This window comes from Pinus tabuliformis, chromosome 2_2 (genome assembly GCF_031772625.1).
Source record: "Pinus tabuliformis cultivar Carrire ecotype Pingquan chromosome 2_2, CPIR1, whole genome shotgun sequence".
In the NCBI taxonomy this organism is placed as follows: domain Eukaryota; kingdom Viridiplantae; phylum Streptophyta; class Pinopsida; order Pinales; family Pinaceae; genus Pinus; species Pinus tabuliformis.
Genome location: NC_142300.1, coordinates 777,699,663 through 777,710,531, shown reverse-complemented (window position 1 = coordinate 777,710,531; position 10,869 = coordinate 777,699,663). Strand labels below are relative to the sequence as shown.

The window sequence follows — 10,869 nt, the reverse complement described above, 5'->3', positions numbered from 1 at the left end:
ATTGTGAAAGTGAGATGTAATGATATAATATACCAAGGCTATATTTCAATTCTAGAAGTAAAATTGAGAAAAATAGAATGAAAATTTATCTTTTTAACATAAATAAAATAAATAATAAATAGAAAAATAAATCCACGTCTGAAACCGACTGCGAAATCCTCTCTAGAGTATCGAAAATAAATGAGTACCGCGCTCAAGTGGAAATGAAGAATGAATATTGCAGACAGGTAGAGATGGAGCTTCAAAATATTCCGACATCCCATGGTACATAGCATTCTCTTTCTGTCATTTTGGCATTGATATCTGACAGTAGTAATAGAGATGTAGTTCAACAGGCCACTGTGTGATTACAATTTCTGCAACGGAAATCTGACTGGAGTTTTGTAATGGTTGTTTTTGCAGATATATCGTCACGCAGAAGAAACGATGGAGATGACAAACATATATCGTCCACTGAGAACAAAGAAGAGATTCCAATTGAAGAAGATTTCGATGACCAGTCACCGATCGAGCAGGTGGCTCTCACTGTGCCTGCAACGGACGATCCAACCATTCCCGTCCTAGCTTTCAGGACGTGGGTTCTCGGAATTTTGTCTTGCGTTATCCTATCGTTTCTAAATCAGTTCTTTGGGTACAGAAGGGAACCCCTCTCCATTAGTGCAATCGCTGCTCAGATTGCAGTTCTCCCTCTTGGCCGGCTAATGGCAGCAACCATAACCAACAAAAAGTTCTTTGCAGGCAGCACATGGGAGTTCTCGCTGAATCCTGGGCCATTTAATACAAAGGAGCATGTTCTCATCACAATCTTTGCGAATGCAGGGTCAGCTGGTGTATATGCAATTGGCATTGTGGATATTGTCAAAATTTTCTACAAGAAGAAGTTGACCTTTTTCGTTTCTTTACTCGTTGTGATGACAACCCAGGTTAGGTTTTGACCATTTGTGCTCGAAAGGTTCGTTAAATTCCCTGATGCTTGTTGTTGTCTGCAATATTTCTTACTGTTTTAGATATGCGGATGTTGGGGTATGGATGGGCAGGGGTCTTCAGAAAATATCTAGTGGAACCTCCTACCATGTGGTGGCCTTCAAACGTTGTTCAGGTTTCTCTGTTCAGGCAAGGAGTCTCATTTTATAGGCTTGGATGAATATATATATATATATGTGTGTGTTTTGAAATGTTTGATTAATATAAGCGTTCATTAACATATGAACGAGAAGCGTTATTTTGTTTCAATTTTGTTAATTGCAGAGCTCTTCATGAGAAGGAGGAGAGGCCCAAAGGAGGCCTTACACGAAACCAGTTTTTCATGACAGTCCTTTCATGTAGTTTTGCCTATTATGTAATCCCCGGCTATCTATTTCCCATGGTGACATCCCTGTCATGGATCTGCTGGGCCTTTCCACACTCTGTTCTTGCACATCAATTGGGTTCAGGACTATATGGCCTTGGCATTGGCTGCCTAGGGATAGATTGGTCCACCATTTCTTCTTACCTGGGAAGCCCTCTTGCTACTCCCTGGTTTTCAATAGCCAACAAGGCAGTCGGATTTGTGCTTGTAATGTATGTGATAACGCCATTAACATATTGGTTCAACTTGTATGATGCAAAGACATTCCCAATCTTTTCTGACACCCTCTTCAACTCCACTGGCCAACCATACGACATCGCCGGAATCGTTGATTCAAACTTCGATCTCGACCTCGAGGTTTATAAGAAGAATGGACCAATACATCTTACCACATTCTTTGGTTTTACGTATGGCGTTGGGTTCGCTGCATTAAGTGCCACACTGGTTCACGTCCTCCTGTTTCATGGAAAGTATGTTATCAATACCTGAATTCATCAGGATTCCATGGATGCAAAAAAATTCAGAATGACAATAATGGGTTATAATTTGTTGCAGGGATATTTGGAGACTTAGCCAGTCTGCTCTCAGAGTTCAGAAATTGGATGTGCACACCAGACTAATGAGAAAGTACAAGCAAGTGCCAGAATTATGGTTCACTGGAATTCTCGTCGGCACTATAGCTTTAGCGATTTTTACATGCGAATATTACAGTGAACAGATTCAATTGCCAGGGTGGGGAGTAATACTGGCATGTGGCATTGCCTTCTTCTTCACATTACCCATTGGTGTTATCGCTGCAACTACCAATCAGGTAGGTCTATGCGTCATTCATGCAAATTGACTTTTGTTTCGTCAAGCAAAACCATGTCGAGCATACTATATCATCAGTCTTGCGTCAAACTAAATCTTGGATGGCGTTGGTCATGGTAGACGCCAGGTCTGAACATCATCACGGAGTACATCATAGGTTATGTTTATCCAGGCAGACCAGTTGCAAGCGTTTGCTTCAAAACGTATGGATATATAAGCATGGGGCAAGCCTTGGCATTCTTGACGGATTTTAAGCTAGGTCATTATATGAAATCCCTCCTAGAGCAATGTTCTGGGTACAGGTATTTAACATGGAACTATTTAATTTTGTACCAAGCGTACCTTGGCAGGGCAGAGAGTAGAAGTTTCATCAATCTAAAATAGAATTTTCGAAAATTCGATCAAATTTATATTTATTACAAGATTAACTAAAAATCTATGTTTACTACAAGTTTACAGCCATTATTTCTTTCTTGTAACTTTTACTTCAATTGGCGTGCTGGAAACGATTTATAATCCTTGTTGCAGATTGTGGGCACAGTTATTTCAGGGATTGTGTACTTAAGCACAGCATGGTGGATCATGCATTCCATTCCCCATATCTGCGACACTGCTGTATTGCCCTCTGACAGCCCATGGACATGTCCAGGCGATCACGTCTTCTACTCTGCTTCTCTAATATGGGGATTAGTTGGACCCAGGAGGATTTTTGGAAATCTTGGTGAATATGGAGCAATCAACTGGTTTTTCTTAGTAGGAGCAATAGCTCCAGTCATAGTGTGGTTGTTTCACAAGGCATACCCTAAGAAAGAATGGATCAGGCTTATCAATATGCCTATTCTCATCGGAGCCACAGCGGTAATGCCCCCTGCCACAGCAGTGAATTATACAAGCTGGATACTCATGGGATTCATTTTCAGCTTTGTACTTTATAGATATAAGGACTGGTGGAAAAGTCACAATTATGTGATGTCTGCAGGATTGGACGCAGGACTGGCGTTCATGGGAGTCCTTCTCTACTTCTGCTTGGGATATGAAAATATTTCATTGAATTGGTGGGGAGCAAACATAGACGGTTGCTCCCTCGCACAGTGTCCCGCAGCTGAAGGTTGCCCATAGACGAGGCTTTCCAGGAACTGATTTTTCCGTCGGGTGGCAGATGTTGTTGCTTTGTAATTTGATGTTCACGTTTTGATAGTTCCTGTTCACTAGAAGGATTAGCCCATTTCTTTTCTTTATTTCAGTCTGTGCATTGGAAGAAGTGACATTACGTTACGGAATGGAATTGTATCTTATGATAATTAGATTTTTACGCCATAGATGGTTATTGTTTTACTATTATATATATACATATATATGTGTGTTTTTTATTATATATATACATATATATATGTGCTTTTTAAGTTAAAAGAAGTTATTGTTATTATTATTAAAAATGAGACGTTGAATTTAGACCGTGTTTCTTTTATGTTTTAAAGGAAGTCAATTATATTTGAGTGTAATTTTATTTTTGTGAATTTATATCTGTTTATCCTTTTTATCTTTATAGCAATAAGTTAATATTTTATTTATGAGAATTGAACATGTGTGGTGGAGAAGAATTACCCTTCCTCACCACCATATAATCACAAAAATGTATGGTTTTTGGATAACAAGATGGTATGGTTTTTGGATAACAACAGAGTGTGATTAATGATTTTTACATTTAATGATTAATATTTTGAAAAGCAAGATTTTGATTTTTGTCCATTGGAAATGAAATTATTGTGGCGGAGAAGAATTACCTTTCCTCATCACCATATCACCACAAAAGGGTAAGGTTTTTGGATAACAGGAGAGTGTGATATAAGGGATTTACAAGCTTTTGATTTATGTTTATTGGAAATGAAATTATTGTCTTTTTAAATCTAAGGGAATTACTTATTTCTGGTTTAGTGGGAAGAGTTTGAGGTCTACCTTCCAACCATCCCATCCAACCACTTCAACTTGGAAATGCAACCAATATTTGAATAGATAGAAATTCCATATATTAAAGTCCCATAAGTTATCAAACCCGACACTAATACCATTATTTAACGTTATGTATCTATATGTGTCTATGTTACCATACATCAATCCATTATCAAACATCATACAAAGGACATGCATTCATTTGACCTTACAATCCCAATTTGAAATTTGAATAAAAGTAAGAAAACTCCTCTTTTTGCTAATTCATATTTTTGTTTAGTTGTCTAAAATTTTGGACTCAACATTCCGAGGAGAATCATATTTTCTACCAATCTAAACACTAGATGCTCACCCCGTCATGGTCACGAAATTGGCAATCATGATTCGAAAGTGCAAATGGTTATGAATATATGATTTTCTATGCCATTGCTTCCTTCTGATTTTATTTGATTCTTCTCGCTCATATTTTTGGTACATATATTCTATCCCCAAGATTGCATGAATGTTGGTTTTGAAGGGTTTTGCAAATGCTAGTTTTGGTAACACTTAGGAAATTTTGTTTCCTAAAATGTCTTGTTTTAAGGAAGGATTTCAATAAAATATTTTCATTCTAAAGGTTTTCATGTATTATAAATTATCATGGTAGTTTGTGAGTTGCATATAAACACTATTGGCTTTTCTGGATGATATTTACTTTTAGATCATTGTTAGAAATAAATGGATAAGTGAGGGGCATATACTTAGTTATCTAATTTTAGTTATAGGAGTATTAGTTAGAGAGGCAGAAAAGCTTAGTCTCCTTTACAATTGTTGGTCCCCATTTTAGATGCAATTTTTTTAGATCTTTTGATGGCTCATATTGGGCTTACATGAATAAATAATCAATGGATTTTATTAACTCACGACACTTAATGAAATTAATAAGTCTTAACTATAGAAGCTAAAATTCATGGATACAAAAGATGAAGTTTGTGAATAAAGAAGATAAAGTTTGTGGCTGTGGAAATTATTATTTAGGGACATAGGAGTTTAATTTAATGGCTGCAAAAGCTCGAGGTGAGGTATTGAGAGGTTACTGATAGTGTGAAAGGTCCTATTTTAGATCAATTAACCTATATTCCTCCACATAATACTAATAATAAATTACAGAGAATGAAAAATAAAATAAAACAATTATGCACTCCCACCCAACACCTGGTAGAGCCACTCTTCTTGTTGGCACCCAAAGTTGATGAGCCCCAAAAATGGGTAACTTATTGGGCTCATTTTGCCTATTATTTTCAATTAATCCACCATTCTTCATAGTTTATCCATGCTTTTGAGTATATTTATGTTAATTGAATGAATGAGAATAGTCACTTAAACATAAAGTCTAATACCTGCTTATTGTAGATTTTAGGACAACTTTTGGACCAAGGTCAAGCATTTATGAGCCAATTGACAGCCAAATACGAGGGAACAAGGCTGAGGATTACTAGGAAGGTGTCTCCTGCACTAAATGTCCCCTTCCTAGAGTTCTCCACCATCAGCTCGGAATTCAGCAGCCCACCAAAGATGATTTCCAAGGGCAGCCGAGCAGCTTTTGTGAAGTGGCTCATTACTTACAGTTTTGAGCAGCCAAGCCCCTTGAGTTAAGGAGGGTTGTTGGAGGTCCTTGTGGTGCATAAGTAGGAAGGCTTCTAGCCTTGGTAGTTTAGCTCTTGAACAGTTGTATTTCGCACTTTAGTGCTGCTATGCCTTTCAGCTCATTTTCGAGCTTTTGCTGTAAATATTTTTTTGGGACATAGTTATTTTTTTAGTAATGGAGATCAGTTTCACTTTGCACCAGCTCTAAGCTTCTCTTAGGAGGTTGTACCTCTTGGTATTGGGCCCAACCCAAGTGCCAAAACCTCATTTGTGTACTTTTATGTGTTTTCTTTTCATTCATAGAATAATTTCTGCCATTTAGATTAAAATTTTTCTTTGTTACTTAGGTTGTTTTTTATGATTAAAATAGCTTTTCATACCTCAGGGTGATTTGACAGTTTGGTGAAGGAAAATATCTAGAAAGAAGGCCATCAAGCAATCCTTGATCTCATATCTCCCTCCTTGGGACCATGAGCTGAGACCAAGGCATACTTGCTGCCACAAAAACAATGTTTTTTCCTTTCCATGCAATTGCTAGTGTTAGATTTTTGGTTGGAAAAGTTGATACCAGTTGTACTTGCATGTTTAGGATCTGTTCTTGCTTAGTTTCCATAGCTATCTTGCATGATTTTCTACCAATAAACTTATTTTCTTCATGTTTCTAGTTTTTAGGACAAACTAGGTCAAAATAGCTAGATCTTTGGTTTTCCTAGTCTTTGTTTGATCAGTTTTGGAAAATAGTGTGCATAACACCTGTGATACCTCCCTGCCTACCCTTCCTCCATTGGACAACCTTCTCGAACCCCTAATTTAGATTCATTCACTTCATTCGCCACATTTTCTCACTTTTCCCTAATTTCTACATTTTTGTGCAACATTGCTTCCTGCATCCTTGAACAAATCTAATGACCTTAATCACTCCTCAGCTTCGTTCACCAGGTCCTAGACCCTTTCACATCTGCATCCAACCTGCATTTCCACTTTTCCACCATTTTCCTCCATCAACCCTCCAAAATCCTCTTTCGGAACATCCTGTAGAACATCCTATAGAACCCCTGCAGATTTCTTGTAGAAGATCATGTGAGCAGTTTCTTGGGATCTGATCACAGTGAAACTCTCTGGAAAGGTGCTAGTGACCCCTTATGCCCTCTTCTCACCTTCCCAACCTCCTGCAAGCACCTACCCAATTTCCTTTCTCCAATCAACCTTTGCACAGTCAAAAACAGTTAAAGCACATTCATAATAATTCTACAAGATTTCTCAAAAATAAAAAAAGATGTTCCTTTTCATATTTCACTTCAGAAGTAGCTTAGCCACATGCACTTTACCTTTCCAAGAGTCAATGGCATCCATTTCTGCAGCTTTCATCCCTTTTCTTGCACCAGTAGCGTTAGTCGGTAAAACTAGGGTTTGCTAGGGTTTGCATTTCCTTTCATTTTTCCGCTTCTTTTTGCAAGTAGATTAGCCTCTGTTGAGTTAGGTTTCATCCATCACAGTTAAAAGCTTCTTCTAAGAGCTCATAGAAGTTGGCTTAAGCTCCTAGCGGACTTGTGCTAGCTGATCAAGTGACAGCATGCAGCAACAGCTAGTACTTGTGCATATAGCACCGTCACTTCCAAGTTTGTTACGAACTACCGGGTTGATAAAAGTAAAGAAATGAGTCCTAGGAGTTGCACCATTATTGTTGCAATATTGGAGCCCACCATCTTTTTAGCGTCGTTGCCGAGGAAGCGTCAGAGTATTTGTGATTGCTGCTTTTCTTCTATTTTCTACTACAACCTTCTGCTAAGTAGTTTATTTCAGCAAGCATAGAGTAGATTATTTCATTTCCATTCTGCAATTTCATTTCCGCAAAAGTAGATTATACATTTCCTACTTTCATAGATTAGCATCTCAATTCCGCAATTTCAATTCTGCAAGCATAGATTAGCATTTCAATTCCTCAATTTCAATTCTGCAAAATAGATTAGTTCTTTCCTGCTTTCAATTCAATTCTGCATTTTCATTTCAGTAAGATAGATTTTAGTTATTCGTAGTTCAATCTATTTCATTTTTGCAGGTACAAGCAAAAAAAAAAACCCTAAAAATCAACTAAAAATATTTCATTTCATGCCTCGTATGAACAGGGAAAATACAGGAAAATTATTACCCAACACCCCCACCATATCACTGAGTCACCCTTCTCTCTTCTTCGGTGGCAGTGATCCAGAAGAACCTATCGGTGAACCTCCTAAGATATACGAAGATCCTATAACAGAAGAAGAGAAAGAGAACATTCCTCTTGAGACCATGGTTGAACACAGAAACAGTATAGGAGATGAGGAGAGAATAGAAGGTGCCTTTCCCATCCGAGAAACCAATGGGGACACAAAAATGAAAAACATAAGTCCCTTAGCCTTACCTCACTTCCATGGATTGACCACTAAATACCCTGATACCTTCTTCTTTGAGTTTGCTATCCTTTGTCGAACTTATGACTATGCAGAAGACGAGCAAAATTGAAACTCTTTCCCTCTACCCTCAAAGATGCAACACTACGTTGGTTCATGGAGTTACCTGGAAACAGTATCACAACTTGGGCTCAAATGTAGCAAGCCTTTAACAACAGATACCGGGACTACTGTAGGTCAAAGGAAATGAAGGGAGAAATCTTTCGGATGACCATGGGAAGTGATGAATCTTTAGAAGACTATGAAGAAAGGTTCCAACTTAGTTATAAAAGGGCCAAGTTCACACTTGACCCTGAATCTTTGAAGCTGGTTCTACTCTGAGGAGTCCATAAAGATGTTCTAGATACCCTCCATTTGCTAGCTGGAGGAGACATCTACCAACTACCTTATGATGACATAAAGACTGTGTTTAGAAACCATTCTAGGGTAGCCCAGAAAAGAGGTAGGGGGAATCCACTTCCAGCTAGTGCCACCTTCTCCAAACATGAGTTTACAAATTAGATGGAATACCTTAAAAGTGAGGTGAGACACACCATTTCCGTGTAACTAGATACTTTCTGAATCCAACAGAAGAAAGAGGAAGCTGAGAGGGCTTTGACCATCTTTTGTCCTAGATGTACAAGGAAGCATCCTAATAACGAGTGTCCATTGCACTCAGTAGAGGTATGTTTCGTTTGTGAGGAAGACCACCCTACAAACCAGTGCCCCACCTTACCCAGACTTAAAGCTATGTACCAAGGGGCTGAACGAGCCACTGAACCACTCTACTTCCTCAACCAAAGTAGGCCACATGGATCTAGACCTTACCAGCAGGGGATGCAAGGGACATCCCAAACTTATTACAACCCCAACCAATCCGCTCACATACCTTGCTAGGGTCCCCCTGCTCATCCTTCCTGGTGCGCACCGCCTCCTTGGTATTATCCATCTCAATACCATACTCAACCTGCTGCTCATTCATTTCATTCTCATGTTCAACCACAACCTCAGTGGAATGCACCTCAGCTGGGGTGGAGGCCCCAATACAACTCTCCTACCGCTATTTTTCCTCCACCACCTGCTCAACCACAACCATTACCTCCTGCTCCTCCAGGACAACCCCAAATGCCTGCTCAACTGAACCTGAACCCCAACAACAGACAGGCCCAGCAGGTATATACTGGAGAGACAACATGCCCTACCTATGCTGTGGAGATTCAGGAGATCAACCTACGATCTGGGAAGGTCCTCCCAGATCGCCAACCTCCTCCTCCGGAGGATGAAGAAGAGAAACAGGAAAGTGAACCAAAAGCCATTGCACCCTTTCCTGAGAGACTAACAACAACCACACAACCAATCCCAGAGGAGACTAAACTTTTGGGAGAACTTAAACAATTGTGTGTAAAAATACCACTTCTCCAGCCCATAAAAGATGTACCAATCTACAACAAATTGATCAAGGAGAAGTGTTCCAGGCACCTAGGCAGGCGCAAGAGAGATGCCCCAACTATCAATGTCATAGGACAACTGTCTGATCTAATGTTGGGACAAGTAATCTGTCCAAAATATTTGGACCCTGGGAGTCCTGTAGTTTATTTCCACATCAATGGCACCATAATCCCCCACCCTGATATTTTTTAGGGGCTACCATTAATGTGATGACCAGGGACACAATGCTCAAACTCAACCTTCAGAGTTCCCTAAGAAAGACCTCGACAGTACTGCAGTTAGCAGACCGCTCCACCGTGACTCTCGAAGGGATTGTGGAAGATGTCATGGTCTCTGTTGATTCTTGGGAGTACCCTGCGGACTTCTTGGTCCTTCAGCCAAAGTCAAAACTCAATAGATACCCCCTCATTTTAGGAAGGCCTTGGTTAGCTACTGCGGATGCTTACATTAGTTGTCGAGCTGGGAGCATGACCATCAAGAATGGGCCTATGTCCAAACAGCTAGTCCTATACCTCCTGCCCAACCTCTGCTAGATCATGACTTACCTCTCTGGTTGGAGGAGGGAGATGAGGATGAAGTCTACTCTGCACCAGTGTGCATAGTGGAAGCCACCAGTGGAGGTCCTCGAACCGAGGATGACCTAATAGAGAATTTGATTCAGAATCCACCTCCCAGTGTGTCGCCATTAGAGGAGTTGGTGGAAGGTACCCAAGCCAGTGCGTTAGTGGACCTCTGTGTGGCTGATCTAACCCCTCCCAGAGTTAAGAATGTGGAATTTGGCCCTGCAAGAACCTTGAATATCAACTCATCCCTATCTCCCTCTCAGGAGAAGGATTTGTGTAGTTTATTGAACCGCCATTTGGATGCTTTCGCTTGGAGCTATAAGGAGATGAAAGGAGTCCACCCTTCAGTTTGTACCCATCACATTTACATTAAAGAGGATTGTAAACCAGTCAGGAAGCCTTAGTGGAGAATGAATCTAGCCCTTAAAGACATTGTCAAAGAAGAATTGCAAAAGTTGTTGGATTTAGGATTCATCTACCCCATCTCTAACAACCAGCAAGTTTCTCCTCTGGTGCTTGTGCCCAAGAAAAATGGGAAGTGGAGAATCTATGTAGATTATGGAGAACTTAACAAAGCCACCAAGAAGGACCATTTCTCTTTGCCTTTCATGGATCAAGTGTTAGATGGACTGGCGGGGAAGAAGTTCTTTTCTTTCCTAGATGGGTTTAGCGAGTATAATCAGATCCAAATCAC

At 39.8% G+C, this 10,869-nt stretch overlaps 1 pseudogene; it reads left to right on the top strand.

Moving 5' to 3' along the window:
• The first annotated feature begins 233 nt into the window (after positions 1–233).
• On the top strand, positions 234–3,277 carry LOC149194998 (oligopeptide transporter 7-like; annotated as a pseudogene).
• The last annotated feature ends 7,592 nt before the right edge of the window (positions 3,278–10,869 follow it).